The sequence below is a fragment of the Gouania willdenowi genome, chromosome 2 (assembly GCF_900634775.1).
Source record: "Gouania willdenowi chromosome 2, fGouWil2.1, whole genome shotgun sequence".
In the NCBI taxonomy this organism is placed as follows: domain Eukaryota; kingdom Metazoa; phylum Chordata; class Actinopteri; order Blenniiformes; family Gobiesocidae; genus Gouania; species Gouania willdenowi.
Window position 1 is genome coordinate 8478185 of NC_041045.1, and position 18953 is coordinate 8497137.

Below are 18953 nucleotides of genomic sequence, written 5' to 3' on the forward strand. Positions count from 1 at the left end.
TCAACCCATTTTTTGTCTGTCCTCCACCACCGCCAGCTTGTTTTTTTTTGTTTTTTTTTACTTTGTCCTTCCTTTCATTATCTTCCTTTCACTTTTTATCTGACACATTTGTCATCCCTTGTCTTTGTTTGTTTCCTCATTCTAGTTTACGCACCTTGTCTTTGTCTGGCTGTTATCAATAATGTCTCTTCTTTAATGATAAAAAATCGGGGGGGGGGTTAGATGTTTCATGGAATCTTCCATGGCATGAGATCTATTTTTAAAAAATTGTGTAAATACATTAATAAACAATAAACTCCATGTGGAGAAAATTCTAATTACTACATATTTAGTAGAGCTGCACGATTATGGCCAAAATGATAATCTCGATTATTTTGATCACGATTATAATTATTTATCATGTTAGGGGGAAAAAAAAATCTGTTTTTAAACAATGTGTGTACAGTTTACAGTGCAAAATGAAGCTTTAGATAATAATTATACTAAAAAAAAAAAAAAAAATTAACCCAATAATTAAAAATTTACCAAAGGATAGCGTAATAAATACATTATTGAAGAGTGCAGAGCCAGCATTTTAACGTTAATATTGCAGACGATCGGGCTGATTTAATCGTAGCAACCAAAATCGCGATCACGATTCAAATTTGATGAATTGCGCAGCTCTAATATTAAGTCTGAACTCCAAACTTGTTTCACATGAAAAATCACTGATCTGAACAAAAAACTTAACTTGTAGTTGTTTTTTGTAGATTAATTTTGTGTGTGTTTCTGTAATTTCTTGAGTGTTATGGAGGAATTTGTTCTTATTTTGTATGTATTGTAATTTTTTTGTGTCCTTTTGTGCATTTTTGGACTCATATTGTATATTTTCGCTTTTGTTACATCCGCGAAGGAGGTAATGTTTTCACCGGCATTTGTCAATGGATGTTCGTTAGCAGGATATCTCAAGAAGTTCTTAACGGGTATAAATACAATTTGGTGAGCTGATAGACCATGACAAAAGGAAGAGATTATCTGACAGGTGTTGTGGATACATTATTCAGAATAAGTTTTGGAGCATAATGTGGATATTTGGCTGGTTCTGACAGCACCACCTGCTGGTGACTTTGCACCTTTGAACTTGGCGGAGGTTTGCTCTCTCTGAATTTTCTCCGAATTTTGACCAAACTAAATTTAAAAAAAAAAATATATTCAAACATAAATCACATTTAAAAATATACAACAAGACTAAACAATCAGGGGCAAAATGCTTATATCACCACATAAATAACATTGAAGTTATCTTTTCCATAATACATACAAAAGAAATGCAAGCATTCAACAAGTACATTTGAGTTGCCTTTTTTCAAATAATCCAAAAATTAAAAATAATATATATATACATTTTGTATGTATTTACACATGTACTTTCTTTATATACAACATTTAACAAAAAAGACAAACATATTTCTACTGCTTCACATAATGCTCTAAAATATATTGTGACATTTTCTTTTTAAATTAAATAGGTTGTCACTCAAAGGTAACACTGGTTGCAACCCTTGGATGATTAAATCTTTACAACCCAAAATACTTGTGTACACAAAAAATAACAGAGAACATGCAAAACACCATAACAACCAAACGACACCAAAAACGCACACACTGAGAGAGACAATAATTTAAATATTACCAACACCCAATACGATAAACACACAAAAATATACTGAACGATTCCAAGAAAAAACAGAAAAATACACACCGACACCAAAAAAAGAGCCACTAAAGCTTAAGACTGACTCTAAAATCACATCATTTTATGTCAAAGATTTAAAGGAAATTAAGCGTAATCTTCACAAATGTAAGAATATACATCCTTTAGTGTATTTGTGCTTGTGCGTTGGAGTGTTGGCATTGACTTTTCTTTCCCAGTGCTGCTGAGGCAACGAGCCAACGCAGGAAGTGGGACAGTGTTGAGCTTCCTTTGATTGGCAGCACTTCTTTAGTGAAACAGGATCAAGAGCCATCGACTCAGTCTTTCAGTAGTCTGGTTTTTCCGTCTTTCACTTCTTTTGCCGTCTTTCCCTCACTCTCTGTTCTGCCTCTGAGCACTACACAATAGAGCGTATTAAACTCTGTTTTTTCTGTTTGCGTCCTTGACAAAAGCCTGTGTTTGAATGAAAACAGCTGAATTAAAAAAGTAATCATCACATGCTCTGATTTTTTTACCTGTCAATGTGGTGATTCAACATATAGATTTGAGCTTTCCATTGACAACCGCTACTCTAATCTAGAGCTACAACTAATCGATCACATTTTTTTAAGTACACACATTTTACCTGAAAAGCACATTGAAACCCTGCTTAAGCTGATTAAACTGAAATAAGTGCCACCCACGCATTAACAAACGCTCGCGCACGCAAGTCTCGCACACAAACACTGCATGAACACTCGGGGTACGCGCGCTCAAACACTGCACCCACACAAACACTCGTGCGTAATACACAGTACACTTGTATGCGCACACACAATCACTCGCATGCAGTGCACACACAAACACTCGGGCGCACACACAAACACTCGTGCGCGCACACAAACACTCGTGCACGCTCACACACACACACACACACACACACACACTTGTGGCGCACACACACACACAACACTCTGCACGCGCACACACATAATCACTCGCACGCACACACAATCACTCGCATGCAGTGCACACACAAACACTCGGGCGTGCACATACACTCGTGGTGCACACACACACAAACACTTGTGGTGTGCACACACACAAACACTCGGGCGCACACACACACACTTGTGGCGCACACACACACAAACACTGCACACACACACGATCACTCGTGTGCGCACACAAACACTCGTGTCGTGCACGCACGCAAACACTCGTGGCCCACGCGAACGCGAACACTTGTGGTGCACGCACGCACAAAGCTCTGCAGGTGAATCAAACGGCTCTGCGTCATGGTCAGTGACCCATAAATCAATGACGCAACAAATCAATAATGAATTTTGTTGCCAAGCTTTTTAATAGTTGATTTTTACTGATTTTATGGATTCATTGTTGCTGCCTTACTCTAATCTGTCCTTTTTTTGTCTATTAACCATAATCTTGATACTTGTTGTCTGCATGATATATCATGTGCAGGTCAATCTCTCCTAAATAAACTAATCTATTTAATTACTCTACAAACTGAAGATATTTACTGTTTCCAGACTTTTTATAAGACACCAGCCTTAATCAGGGCCTTAATCTGTCTGGCACAGTAAGAACAGTGTGTATGTGTGTGTATATGTGAGCACTGTTGTGTATCCATCAGGCATCTGTGGTTTTGTGTGTATCTCTTGAATATTTGCCTAGGATTAGGAGTAAAGAATGAGAGTTCAGGGTTTTTTTTTTTTCTCTGTTTTTAAAAAAAATAAAAAGTCATTGAAGAGAGAGGCTTCAATGTGAAGAGTTTGGATATTAGCAAGATGCTACCCTCACTAATAGTGCTTTCCTTTTTTCTTTTTTTTTTTTTTTTTTTTATTTTACAACCACAAGTGTGCATATGCAGCACTAGCTTTCTGCTTTTTAACTTCCCAGAGTGCTGCTTGTGATATCTGCTAATTCAAATAGTCTTTTTTTTTTTTATTATCTAACAAAGGTTTTCATCCTCCAACAAGATGGGAAACATCATTTGTATTGTTGAACTGAATCATCCTTGGAAGAATTGTGTTGGTTTTAGATTAGCCAGCTGCTCTTTCCTATCGTGCTGGAAGCTGCAATTTTATATATAAATATATATAAAGAAGGCTGATATGTAAGTCTGATATGAAAGATGTGAATACAGTGAATAAAAGCTGAATTTGTTTGGGGTCATGGAATGTCCAAGGGGCATAATCCTAGCATGAAATGTTCAGTTCTGAGAAAAACAGAAGCCTGTTTGTGTTGACAAAGGTTGCATTTAAAACGTTTGATCTGCACAGCGTTCTCCTCGTGTGCACCAACGTAAAAAAGCATCATTGCGTGGGAAAATAAGCCTTATTTTATTATCAGTACGTAAAAGTACAAGAAGGTATTTCTTATTTTCTGCTTTTCTTTTTAGTTTTGTTGTTCCACCCTTACCTTTGCTTACCCGCGTTTGTTTTGACTCAAGGGTGTAATTTTCTTTTTTTTTTTTTTTTATGATATATTTAAGAGATTCTTTCTTTTAATTGCTTTTTCTGCTAAGACTGGGCTGGGATGATAAATACTGAAAATAAAAAGTGATTTAATTACTATTTAATTGTGCATATTCATTGAAACACTTGGAAACTTTGTGCTTTACACTTTACAGTAAAAAATGGAATTTGCTTAATCGCCAGTAAAGTCGTCTAAACGGCGAATGACGATGAGGCGAACGTGAGGAAATCTTGATTGGGAAAATCAGAGTCCTATCTTTCTCATCTTGTAGTAGCTTATTCAATATGGAAAAAAAAGAAACTAATTTTTTATGGTCTTGTCTAAATTAGAATCGACATCCATTATTTTCAATAACCATAGATCAGGGTTTCTCAAGGGGGGTACGGGATTGCACTACAAGGGGTACTTGCGAAAGCGAGAGAGAGGAAAATGGACAGATGAAAACATTGAAATTATGGGGTTTTATATGTTTATTGTTAGTTAAAAATGATAATCATACTAAATATTACCAGCAACTCACAAAAACAACAGAAACAGGACAAAATAAGAGACAAATATATTGAATGATAAAAGAACAACAAAATAACACCAAAAAAACACGCACTACTTTTACCAGCAACACACAAATGACAACAGACACACTAAATGAGAGAGAAATACACAAAATCCCGACAAAATACACAAAAATAACAGAGAAACATGCAAAACGACATAATAACCAAACAACACCAAAAACACACACACTGAGAGACAATAATTTAAATATTACCAACACACAAAAACGATAACAACACACAAAATAAGATAAAAAATATACTGAACAATAACAAGAATAAACAGCAAAATACACACTGACACCAAAAGAAGAGCCACTAAATCATGTTTGATTCCACTTATTTACAAAATGAGATTCTTTAAAATGTGTGTATCACTCTTTCGTTCCATCATTATGGTTTATAGTTATTTTTCACAGAATTATGAATATATTGTTTGAGTTGGACAAAGAGGGGACTTGGAAAAGTTTAAAAAATACTGGTCTAGGTCATGGAAAGTCAAGGGAATATAACAGAAATGTTAAAAATCATTATATAAATGTATACAGTATGCAAACTAATGTTTCTCTTTATCAAAGCCTGCGTGAAGTAAGAGCAGACAGTGTTTAACCTGCATTTTATTCCTCATTATGTGTTTGTATGCATATTACATGAGTTCCAGGGTTAAGTGCGTGCTTGTTTTTGTGGAGATTGGCCACGCTGTCCTTTTCAAACGGCCACTCCTGCCACGAGGACCTGTAATAAATGAGTGGGTACGAGAAAGTGGCAGCCATGACAGCTGACTGGGGAGAGTGGGAATAGAGAGCAGGTGAAGGGAACACAGAGGTTGGAGTGTGTGCGTGTGCATGTGAAAACAAAGGGAGACAAAGCGGAGGTAAAAGCGACATAAAGTCTCCGAGGAGAGATAAGGAGCGAGGATGAGAGGGAGACAAAGGGAGCGGAGGAGAAGGCGATGGTGATGTGGATCTGCGTGGAACAATACTCTGAGCAAAGGTGGAGACTTCCTCTGTGTCTCCACTTGTTCTTTTTGTCCTCATTACCCTGACCTTCCCCACCTTTTCTTATTCCCTCACTCAGAAGTCACCTTGTCGCCCTGCAGAAATCTAGTGGCTCCTTGGACAGGTTTAAAGCTGCATAAACCGTGTGCGTGTGCGTGTGCGTGTGCGCGTGCGTGTGCGTGTGTGCGCGTGTGTGTGTGTGTGTGTCACCTTCAGCTCCAGGTAAGATCAGAGAAAAATAGAATGGGTGTGTTTATTGTAATCCATGAAATTCTTTGGTTTCAGGCCGCGGTTCATTACTTTGACTGCTGCAGAGGGGGGAAAACGGACACACACAGAACTCTGTAGGACACACACACACACACACACACACACACACACACACACACACACCACACCTTAACCATATAGTTCCCCCACTGCAAAACCGTAACCGCTCTTGGCAAGGTGAGTGTTGGCTCATGATTGGTCGTTTGCAAGATGGGAGACACAATGGCATGAGGTAAGGTAACTGAGAGCGTCCAATTCCTGGGCTGGAGTGTGTGTGTGTGTGTGTTTGTGTGTCAGGGCGAGGTTATGGTGGAGTGGGAAAGACAGTGTGTTGTCTCAGAGGAGTACAGCCATCACGAGCACTGAACACTGCAATTAATCAGCCTGGGCACACTGTCTGTGCATGTGTGCGTGCGTGTGTGCAGGAAAGCTTGCACTTGTTAGCTTGTCCATATCCATTATGCTGTAACGCTTGTGTTATTCTTACAAACATTGATTCTCAATAGTTTTGTGTAACTTGGGAATAAAATGACCATTAATGTAGGGCCTCTGATTTTCCGTTTCAAAAATCCCAAATTCCCTTTACGTTTAGTGTCCGTTTCATCGTCTTTCCCAGTTAAGATGACTTTACTGGCTGTTAAACTTACCAACTCCTACCAAACATGCTAAATCAGGTTAATAGAGTCACTACTGTTGTTAATTTGACATTTTATATGCTTGAGAGACCCTTAATTTCCTGTTTAACAGAAAAAATATGATCCCAAAACAATATTTGTGAAAACTTTAACTCCCACTAACCGACAAAACACCCTCACTTTTTGCCCGAAATTCAGTCCAGGAAGTATAATACTTCTGTCTGGACATGTGTCACCAAGTAAACTCAAGGTTTTTGACATTGTGCACTTTCCAAATAACTCATACACTGGCCACACACACCTTAACTTAAGCACTTTAAACTATTGTTGTTTGACTTATTGTGTTATATTTACGTACTTTAAGCCTTGTGATTAATGTTTGTTTTGTGACCTGCCAAGGGACAACAGATTTTTCAAACACACACTTTTCAAATAAAAAAATACACCAAAAGCTAAACCTGTCTTTGCACCAGTGCCTTTTCAGATTTAAATAGGGAAACTTGAGATGTAGCTCTCCATTTTATTTATTTTTTCAATCACAGGATAACATGATCCCTAGTCAAACCGTAACACCTGGCACCAAATGTTTTTTACGTGATTATTGGCGGAATTGGACATATGCTGGTTTATCAAATTTCATAGACATTCAATCACTTGTTTTCCAGTTAAAAACAGTGTGTCGACGTGATATTATTCCAAAACGTGCATATGAGGTTTTGCCGTGTCAATATTTGTCGTCATGACGTTCAGATGCCGACATATTTCAGACGTAGAGTTAAGGTGTGATTCTGTAATACTTTAAACACTTAAAGTAACAACAGGAATAGTCTTTTGTCAGCACTACTTCGCCTCGGAATAATAATCACTGTTTTTGTGACCTGGAGAACATACAGTATTCGATACGGTCACTCACATATGTGCTCATGTTTAATTTCCCCTTGATATGCTAGGTTTTCATTTCCTCTCTAGGGTTTGATATCTACCTTGCGACATGTGAGTCAGTTACCCACATAGACATGGGGTTGGGGAGGGGCAAAGGGAGGCGTGACGAGCAGAGATAGCATAAAGAAATCCCGACTAGCGTGATGTGTGTTTCTTCCAGAGAATTCCAACCGAACGGAGATGAAGGGAGACGGGGTGAGGACGATAGGGAGAGAAACAGTTGCAGGCCCTCAAGGCTGTGCAGACAGAAAGAGGAAGAAGTGTAAGCCATTTGCCATTTCTTCCCCTTCACCATCTGCCCGTCCCGTTCTCTCATTTACTTAATTAGAGCACCTCGTGGAAAGGACGCCGCTCCCAAACGGCATTGTGTGTGTGCGTGTGTGTGTGCGTGCGTGCGTGTTTGCTTCATATGAGCATGTGGGCAGACACCTTAGCCTGCATTGAATCTGGTGTGCGCGTGCTCTTTGGAGGGTTGACTGCAGGGCCGGACCTGTTTGGAACAGACGGTGGGGGGGTGATTCTAGCACCTTCTTTCATCAAACAAATCCTGGTAATGTGCGATGAAAATGAGCAGTGACCTGAATTCTACAGACATTTGCACCTTTGTTGGTCTCTGTGTACCTCTAACTGTTATTAGACTTTTAGCTCTCCTGAGCTTTAGTGTTAATTATCCCGAGCTGCTCTCATCACACGCCAGTGTTTCAAAGTAAGAGCTTTTTTTTCTTCTCTCTCTCTCTCTCTCTCTCTCTCTCTCTCGCTCTCTCTCTCTCTCTCCTGAGCCTGCTGTTGTAGCCACTCAAATCCAGGGACTGATGTTTTTTATCTTGGCAAAGCAAAACTTGGCTGGAGACTATTTATTCACTTAATTTAAACGCAAATGGAGACAAAAACTTTCTGAGAGAAGGCTGAGTTAGTTGCCTGCACTTTACAATCATAATTTTTGACCGCTTGGCTGACAAAATGGAAGGAATGAACTATCTGCACCCTCAAAAGTTGAAAAATCAGGCTTGTATCTGCTCATGCGAATACAGACCGATTAGATCAGAGCAGTGCAGAATGAGCACGCTCAAAAAGGCAAGTTTGATCCTGTGATTATGAAGATAATAAGAGATCTTTTTAAACTCCAGATTAAAGAAATAATCGACTGCATCCAAACCAAAGACACACGTCAGTTCCTGTGAAAATCACTGTTTCACTTTCACTGACTCTACAGTTTCAGAAAGTTACTTGTTTCCATCTCCACTGTAAACTCTATCTTATTGACGTTGTCAGATAAGTTTTGCACATTGCATTATAGAATGTAGAGTCCCGTAGATCAGTGGTTCTCAAACTTTTTCTTATTCCTGAATCCCACGTCCCTCCTTTGTTCAACGAACACATTTTACTCAGAATAATGTGAAAAAACTACGATAGAATCATAAATGATGGAATGGAATGAGTGATAACACATTTTAAAGAATCTTATTGTGTAAATAAGTGGAATGAAACAGTGTTTAATGCCTCCTGAATAGATTTATTTCCATAGTTTTTTATCCTTTCTGGTCTTTTTGGTGTCAATGTTGTTGTTGTTCTTTTTATAATTCATTTTTTTTCTCCTTTTTGTGTGTTTTTTGTGCGTCTTTGTTGTCGTTTGAGTTGCTGATAATTTTTAGTATGATTCTCATTTTTAACTAATAATAAACATTATAAAAACCCCATATTTTTTAATGCTTTAATTTGTACTCAAGTACCCCCTGTATTGCCATCGCGTACTATTGCTGCAATTTTAACCTTTTACATATTTTTTCAAGCAAATAATCATCTGGGACATAAAATAAATGTCTTATACCCCTTTTTTTTTTTTTATTTTATCACATTCTGGTCCTTTCTATATCAGACGCAACATATTTAAAATATGTTTGAATGTTGAATGCTTGAGGACTAAAGTGTAACAGTGCGTTGGAGTCCTGACACGTTTATTGAGACTTTTGTGCATTTATTCCAGCAGCTCCCATTGATAGCCAAGGTGACCTGCTTGTACTTACCTTTAGAATAAAGATTTAATGAAGGGAAAAATGAACCTTATACAGGAAGCTGAAGGAAATACGCATGCAGGGACATTATTTTGATACAGCTGTTGGTAGAGAAAACCATCCATCATCTGTGGTTTCCTGGGCACTTACAGCCTGATATCTGACGTTTAATAAAAAGCGAGCTGCTTTTATAATGTCTTTAATAAGTGTATCATTGCAGCAGCTTTCATAAAGCCAGTCAGTTATTAAGGTAGTTAAGGAAATCCAATGTTTTCGTCCAGTTCCCAGTTATTATGAATATTGTGATAGTCGGGTAAATACTGATCTTAAGCTCATAAGCCATCCCGAGTTATAAATCAATAATCAATAGTCTGTTTGGTTTTTTACTATCCTTGTAATCATGTCACAGCGGTGACAGCGGATTAGTTAATTTTTAAGCATGGACATACCTGTCACTCAGTTTTCACCCACTCTTTTTCCTCTAATTGGAAGGTTTGGGGCAGATTATTGAGAAAATGATGAGAGGGGAAGTCAGTGATGCCTACAGAAGACGCAGCAGCAGTCTGATCACTATGTGTTTGTCTTGATTTTCCCCTTTCTGACCAAGGACAGCAAACCCCAGATTAATCTTATGTTTATTAGATCTTATCCTATACATTTATCCTGTGGTCTGCCCACGTGCTATGTTCTCGAGTTCTTGTTGCGTCTGTGTTTTGTTTTTGTGTTTTGTTTTTGTGCATGTATGCTCAGGAGGTTTTTACACTGTGCTCCCCAATAGGGAACTCAGTCTATGACCTCCCTTTTCCCTCTTCCCTTCGCTTTTATTTAACTTACTGGTGTTTGTTTACAGAAATAAATCACGAACTTTAGGAAAGATTAAAAGTTTTAATGCCATGTGCATGCATGATTACGCTAATTTGATAGCTACTTGTTCCTCTGCAGGCTGCATTGTTGGGCTTTGAGCACAAAGCATCGTGTGTAAATCACAGACATAATTCACGATGCAGAGAAACAAAGTCGACTAATTATTGTGTTTTACGTTGAGTATATAAACTGTATTCAGTAACAGACTGTAGCTGACATCAAATCAGCCCAGATTCACAAACATCTCTCAGTCAGGGGCGATGAGAGCATTGCTTTGATATAAAACTACACTGGGACATTAAACACTTACAGCTCATTTGCCTGCATGTCTGCGGAATGAGCATCTGTGCATATTTTGATATTAACGTTATTACCTTTAACAGTGCACCTGTCTCAGCTGAGATAAAGAACGGAGATATGCTTTTTGTGGAGAGCCTTTTAAATGCCAGCCGGCAATTGGCTGCGGTCGGTAGTTAGCGAAAAACCAGGGGCTGCCGCACGTGCTACAGAAGCATTCTGTTGGGAAATATTGCTGCTAATTAGTGGAATTAGACACAGATCAAAAGGTCCAATTAAAATATGGTGTAGCGTGGAGGATAGACGGCCTCATTTGCATCACAACACATATCAGAGACCACACACACACAACATGGTGTACACCTTTCAAAGGCTGAATCCTAAAGGAAATCCATACAGGTGACTCATAATTGTATAGAATGTAAAGTTTACTTACAGCAATATTAATGCATGTTCTAGGTGCAACTTTTGAATGCAACATAAACTTTTCATGTTGGCAGATATTAAGAGAGAAGTGAGAATGTGCTCACAGGTGTGTCCAAACAAATAAAGGAACACAATATGGATTCACGTTCCAATGTTGACGTATAGCAGTCTGTAAAGAGCATCCTCAAAAAAAAAAAAAAAAAAAAAAAGGTCAGATTATATTATATAAAATCTACAATACAAGCACTCTGATACATAATTTGTTTTTATTGGATTGATTGTTAGTGTTATTTACTTACATATTTTTATTAAGTTGTAGAATATTCTTATTCAAAATTCAGCTTATTGTCATTTGAACAGCAGTGGTGAGCAATGGAAAGTATTATAAAAAATAAAAAAAACACTTTATTATGGTACCCTATATAAGAATGTGAGCTCCTCCAGGGGGCAGTTCCACTTTTAGTAACCGTTATATCGCCTCGTATCGCCTTTGACTTGATCTGACATGTTTGTGAACCAATGCGATGCAGAGGTTGGACAAAAAAAAATGACTATTGTCTTGAATGGACTAATTCTGTGGTCATTAGAGGTGAGGGTGACGAGAAAGTGACATAGCAGCTCTGGTGAGTGTTTGAAACAGCTGACGGACTCACAGTCACAATAGCCGCTTAAACATCCATGTGTATTACTGTAATGTGCAAAACGGCCTGTTTTTAGAAGCTTCATGAATTTGACTTTTCAGAGGCTAAAACTCTGGGAAAACAGGTGACTTTGGGAAAACAAACCTCAAACACTAAGTTCTTGGGGTTCTTAGAACAAAATGTGAAAAATAGCATAATACTGGAGCTTCAAGAGAACCCCCCGACAATTCTAACGTTAAACAATATACAAATTAAACTAAAACAACTAAAATAGAATCAAGATTTCCCAAATAACTCAGTCCATGTCAGTCCGTGATGCAACGTAATATCACTAGATCACAAAATAAGTAAGTATTACTGTAATTTTACCCCATTTTACAAACAAAAGTGATGTATTATTTGTGCGGATGCAATATTGACATTGTATCGGAAGTGAAAAAGTTAAAAAAAACATTATGTATAAATCAAAAATGTCATTCATTTTTGTAAAGACATTGAAACTGATTACCTCCATACAGCTGAGCATGCGATTAATTTGCAGATGCACACGCCCTCGCCATGCTGTGTCCACAGTGCATTTTGTCTTTTGAATTCCGGGCTTAATTACGAGTATAATTAAGTGTGCTGATGTCGTGCCTTAGCTCGGAGGGGTGTGTGTGGTTATGTGTGTGCGTGAACATGCCCGGGGGCCACATCACGGACCAGTACGGCCAAACCACAGCGCGGCTAATTCACCATTTAAATACCACATGTTTGACTTCTAATTAAATACAGCCCCAGCACAAGCAGCACATTGCCTTGTATTCCTCTTTCTTCTAAATGAACTGTACAATCCAAATGCCATGGCGTGCACAGGGCAATGTTCTGCTTTGTTTTTAATATAACAGCTGTTGTGTTGTTTTCCCCCTCTTGGCAAAAACGTACCTCTTCAATTTCTTTTTCCGTTGCTTGTCAAAGGCACTTTCATTTCTAGCTCTGCCACCTTTTTTACCGCTGACATTTTAAGGTGCTGCTACGCCTTGATTGTCTGCTGACATACAAATATGTATTTTCATATTCCTTCTGTTTAACGACTGTGGGAGAAAATCACATCAACATTTAACCAGTGTTAAATTTTAAATCAGGGTGGAAGTTCTCCTTTAGCATCAGTACGCCTGTCTTTATAACTTCAAATGTGCCGTTAAAGGTACAGTTTTTGCACAATGAAAAATTGTTTGACATTCAAACTCGATTGGAAGAATAACGGCGGAATTGCGTCTCCTTTATTTGTCTCAGTCTTGCCAAAAATTAAGCATTCTCCATTTCAAGCATGAAATTGCAGAATAACAGTTATTCTGTTCTAGTGATGTGTGCAGTATACATTAAACCATGCCATTAGTTTTAATCAGTTTGTCCAAAATTAATGTACGTTTGGAAACACTGCAGCTTTCAATAAACTACAAGTAGGCTACACATTTTATTAAAACTTACTTGACGGTGTGTGTAAGGACGTCATACACGAGAAGTGATGAAGAGCACATTTCAGCTGAGCCATCTTTAAAAATTGGTCGAACTAGCGTCAGCATCACAGGACGTGTGGGTTGGAGAAAGTTAAAAAAAGAAACAACAACCTCCTCATGCTTCTGTTTTCAACAAAAAGGTTTCCCAAATGTCAGCATCTACGCAACAACTCTTCTTTTATTAGAAAACAGTGAATATATGAAGATGACTTCAGTGAACACTTTATGTCAACGTTCAACTACTAGGACTGGAAATTGTTTTCCTAGCTTAATTGCTCTCACCTACCAATTTCCAGTCCCTCCAGGATTTCGCAGCCAATTTCTGTGATTGTTGCGGCCTAGAATGCCTGATTGTGCGACAGCTTTTCAAAAAAACTGCTGCAGTATTTTGAGGCTTTATCGTTTTCTATAACTTTGCCTAAACTGGTCAATATGCCAAAGAAAACCTGATTACCATTCAATTCTTTCATAACAATACAGAAAACATCAGATTCACAATAATTTAACAAGATATGGATTATTTCCATCATATTTAAAAGGTTTCCAGTATATGTCAAAGAATCAGTTTGTTTACGTTTTTGAATTGGAAAAATACTAAAATAAATAAATGGTTCTTTTCCTGTGAGAATCTCATCAATGCACTCATGACTTTTGCTACAAACGCTTTTGCTACAGAAGAGTCTCATGCATTCAGCAATTTGTACATTTGTGCATTGAGATATCACCAGGGGGCGTAAGCACCAATGATACTGGCCACCGCCACAGTTTTAGACGATACCTGTAATGAAGCTCTATCAAAGATCATGTATGATAGTAGATGTATCGTGAGGTTATTTTCCATAAAAGTCCTTCTAGAGCAGCAGGAGATCATTAAACAGTTGCGTTTGTGAGACACATTCGCCACTATTTGGCTCAAAATAGTCAATTTGGCTGTTGTGATCCTGTCTGTAACCAGAATAAATGGTGGCTCCCGGCTTTGAAGGTTGATGTGGCTTACACAAAGCGAACGGACTTCAGCCACGTTGTGCCGCCGAATCGACCGCAATCTTTAGTCAGATTGGTTAAAATTGCGTAAATTTGCAGTGATTGAACATAACTGCAGGGCCGCTTAGAATTTGCGAGGATTTCCTGGAGGGTCTGAATCTACCGTGTGTTAATGAGTTGACTTACATTTACGATGCTCTACTTTCCCTATGGATATATGTGATGTTAGCATAGCATGCACTAGATTCAGAAGAAATTGCTTGTAAAGCAGAACAAACTCTTTACATTGAAACAAATCAGTGGTCATTTTTTTCATGCCTAACGAACCATAACGACAACATTATGAAGGCTGATTAGGGTAATTGCATTTATAAGATGCTACTATAGCAGAGAGCAATTAAATTATTTAAATTAGTATTCATTGTCATTCAAGCTTGGCTTTCCTACCCTGGAAAAAACAGTTTTTAATGTGCCTATAGCATATTATTTGCGTTGATATGCTTCTAAGATCAAGGAGATCAAAAGCCAGAGCGTTGCAGGGTTGTTTTTGACAAAGTGGCGACTTGAACAGCTTCCTGTTGCCGTTTGTGTTTGTTTTTCAAACTCAGTCATTTGGCAGATTATGGCGTGCTAAGATTGATGGTTTGCCACACTTGTAAGGATTGTGTCTTAGCGTTGTTCTGAAGACTTTTCAGTCTAACAATGTCCTCGTCACTTCTGCTTGTGTCACTGTGAGAGGACAGCCATTATTCATGTGACAGCAAGGAGGCACTTGTCAGAAAAATGTTAATGCGTCTCATTTCACGAATTTGTAATCGGCCTGCGTTGTCAGCCTTCCGGCTCAAAGTCTCTTGTTTAGAGCTGTGCACTTTTGTCCGATTTTTGCGTGCAGTTTGTGCAAGACTGCAAGAGTGTGTGTGTATTCCCTTGCCGCTGTTGTCTGTGGTGGTGTGTGTTTGTTACTCTATTCTGTGTTAAATGGGAGTGTCCAGGCTGATACCAGGCTTTATTTATCAGACTCACATAGGGAGCAGATCTGGCTGCTGGGAGTACAGCACAGGTCATATACAAACACAAACATATTACTCTCACTTTCAACAGCATAAGAAAGCTTTGGCCTGTGTCTATTTGTCTTAAGTACTTGGCTCCCACTTTCTACCCATTAACACTGAAAGGGGCAGTATTATGAAAAAATCACTTTATAATGCTTTTGCTACAGTGTTATACTGTATATCCCTTTAGCCTCATTCAGAGGGACAACGTTGAAAAAGTTCTGTTTCCTCCCTCCCTTGTTATTCCACATTTTGTAAAAAGTCAGCTCCAAACAGGCCAGTTGGATTTTTCCTGCGTTACGACGTCACAACGCAGAAAATCCTCCTCCTGACAATCCTGACTCCACCTACCTTATAAGAATGTGATCTCCTCTCAAACTACCTCACAGGTAAAACAAACATAGCGACGGCATGTTGATATTACAGTTAATATCATTACGTTCAGTATATAGATAAACCGAAGAGCCCTCACAACAGTTTCACTTTTAGTAGCCGTTGCACCACCTTGTGTCGCCTTTATGGAATGATGTGATATTTCTGTGGTCAGAAGAGGAGAAGAAAGTGGCGTAGCAGCTCATGTGAGCGTTTGAAACAGCTGATTCAGCTGATAGTTGAGTTTACTTCCCTGCGGCGCAGAGCGACCGCCTTGTATCACTTTTATGGGTTGATCTGACGTGTTTGTGACCCAATGCGATGCAGCGGTTGGACAAAACAATGATGATTTACTGCTGCTGCTGTGATAAACACACACGCTGATTCACGCCCACGCATGCATATGCATGAAGGGCCAAATAACAGCCTGTTTTTAGGAGCCCTCTGATAGTGACTTTTCAGAAGGCTAAACTCTATAAAACAGGCGCGTTTGAGAAAATAAACCTCAAATACTAAATTGTTGGGGTTCTTAGAACAAATGGAGATGGTGAAAAAATGCAGAATACCTAATATGGTTTTAGCCAGCGTGGGAGGTTTTATGAAGCAATATTTCCGTTTGGAATAATATATATATTTTTGAATGTTGATGGATAAGACTACTTTCCATCAACGTCATAGTCCGTCTACTGTAAAGTTCCTGGTCATCTTAGAAATAACATCCAAGTAACTGGATAATACCAAACTAAGCACTAAAATGTGAGATTTAAAGATGCTGAGTTGTTGGACATTTCTGTTGTTTTCATGGATTGGAAGTTGGACCAGAGGATGTTGATATTGTGGCTTTACAAGGAAATACAGTAAGTGAATATGGCCGAAAACTCCCGGAGGGAAAGCCATGAACAACCCGGGACAAAAGTGACATTAAGCAAAATACTTTCTTCCTTTTCTGGTGAAGAAATACAAAAAATCACGGTATGTTGTGTGTTTGAAAGCTAAAAGTTGATATGAATGACTTCAAAGACATTTCTCACACAAATGAGTACTTAACTATTGTATTCTTAGTTCCTTTGTAGGTTTTAACAGACTGCTCAGTTTCAGACCTACGTGCTGAGGTACTTTTAAACACCATTAGTGAGAACACTGTTTGGCTTCAATGTATTGTGACCACAGGTAGTGTATAATGTCTGGACAAAAATCAATAGTCAACAGAAACCCAAAGTTTGGGTAAAAGTCTTCATCACTCTAGGGAGGCCTTTCACTTTCACATGAACCATTGGGAAGGTTTATTTGGATTCCATTGACCTTGAATTTAATGTTTCAGTGTTTAGTGTTTAGTGCTTTTTTTGAAGACTAAAGCTTTTGTTGCTAGAAACCCCTATTCCCCGCGTTGAGTCATGGCAAAAAAATAAAGAATAAAAATACAGGAAGAAACATTTAGTGTAGGAAAAGCAAAGAAAGAAGTGTTTTCTTCTGACAAAGCTCGGAAGCACTTCACCTTGGTACACAGATTGTTTGAAACGTTCTACCTTTTCAAAAGAAAACATTTTATCTTTGGCGTTCCCTTTTTTTTTTTTTTGAAAGAAGAATGATCATCTCTGAATGACTTTAATGGTCTTATTCTGATTCCTCCGGTTAACCCAGTTACAGTAATTTGTGTACATTTTCAATGCTAAACCTGACTGTTGTTGCATTTTATTCCCTCTGGAATGTTTTCTTCTTTCTTTATTGTGTTTTCCTCTCAAATCATTCGATTCCATCTCCTCTATTGTTTGTGGGCATGTTCTTTTTCTCTGTGGTTCCCTTGCTAGCCATCAGGAGGTGGAGCATGTGATGGACAGAAGCCTAATCACCGTTCTAGCATCTGGGTCAGCTGCCTGTCAAGGTGTAGAGAGAGTGTGCGGCAGAGGTGAGAGGTGGTTTCATGTACACCACTGAGTGTGTGAACCAAGATAGGCATGCGCAGATGCTGGCTTGGGCTTTTTAAAGCTGCGGTATGTAGAATTGTGAGACTGTTTTGAATCCACTGGCATCCTCGTAAACACACACGAATGTGGATCTATTTGCTGTGATTGTGGTAACTTTCTAACTCCTCTTACAGACAATTTTCTGAAAACCAACTAGTGACAAATCTTGTGAATTTTTCTTCTGTTATTGGACAGTTTACTGATGTTTTAAAGACTGACATGACAAAAAAAAAAAAAACAATAATAATAATAAATTAATAACAAACAACAATAATTTAAAATAAAATAAAATTAGACTGAAAGCACATTTACTGCCACTGCTTAATTTGTAAATCATCAGGTCCCGGAACACTGCTTGTTGTTCCGACAGTAAGACAGAGACAAAAATGTCACGGAATACATTTTTTAAAGCACCTTTTGCTAACTAAATGAGCCAATAAACCTAAATGTTTAATATCTGTCATGTTTCAGCATCAAGGATGGTGCAACATTTAGCCACTCACATCACAAAGGACACTAAACTCAGAACACAAAAACCCACTACAAAATATTTACAAACTTTCACACCCATAAAATAAGACCATGAATCGGATGAATCAGCAGCACGGCAGAAAATGTAAATAAAATGTGTGCATACCTTTACATTTGTCTTTTACACATATTTCACAGCCGAGGCCTGCCTTGTCTTTCATGAGCCAATAGTAGCAGCTCATCCTGGCTTTGAACTGAGCCTCTGTCTCAATGTCCATTGCAGAAGTTTAACCGTTGTCTCCTTCTCTTCTCTATGTCCCTGAGTCCTCCTTTATTTTCTAAAGCTTCAATACAGAGCAAAGAGAAGGTGCAGAAATCCAGTGTCCTCTTTACAGGTTTCATTTTTATTGTTGGCCAAATAATGCCAAAAAAAAAAAAAAACCTTACATACTGCAGCTTTAAGCTCAGATGTATGTAGCTCCTATTAATGATGGTTCACATGCAGAGATATGCCAGTTTCCCTCCCTTTCCCTGGATTTCAGTCCTTACTTACCAATGCAGGAATAAAGGTGTCATTAGCACCGTGTCCTAATTAGTCCAGTGCCAGCTAATTGTGCTTCTGATGCTCTATCTCTGGGGATGCAAGCCTTGCTAATTTCAATAAGAGTAAACAAGCAAACCGCTCCCCTCTGACGGCTTCGGATTAGGAAGCATCAACTACACGTGCTGGCTGAAGGAAAGGCAGCAGTTTAGGGAAACGGTGATGGGGTGCAGAAAGACGACAAGGTGAAAGAGAGTTCA

General features: G+C 38.5%; 1 protein-coding gene across 5 annotated transcripts in view; it reads left to right on the forward strand.

Moving 5' to 3' along the window:
* LOC114475571 (receptor tyrosine-protein kinase erbB-4-like) overlaps positions 1-18953 on the forward strand; it is a 344779-nt gene that overhangs the window by 8710 nt on the left and 317116 nt on the right. Inside the window, exon 1 of one of the 5 annotated variants that reach the window (XM_028466528.1) lies at positions 6136-6225. The exons of the other annotated variants lie outside the window; for them this stretch is intronic. The gene's annotated coding sequence lies outside the window, so the exon portion shown is untranslated. Of the gene's footprint in view, positions 1-6135; positions 6226-18953 lie in introns of those variants that run through there. 5 annotated transcript variants of the gene reach the window in all.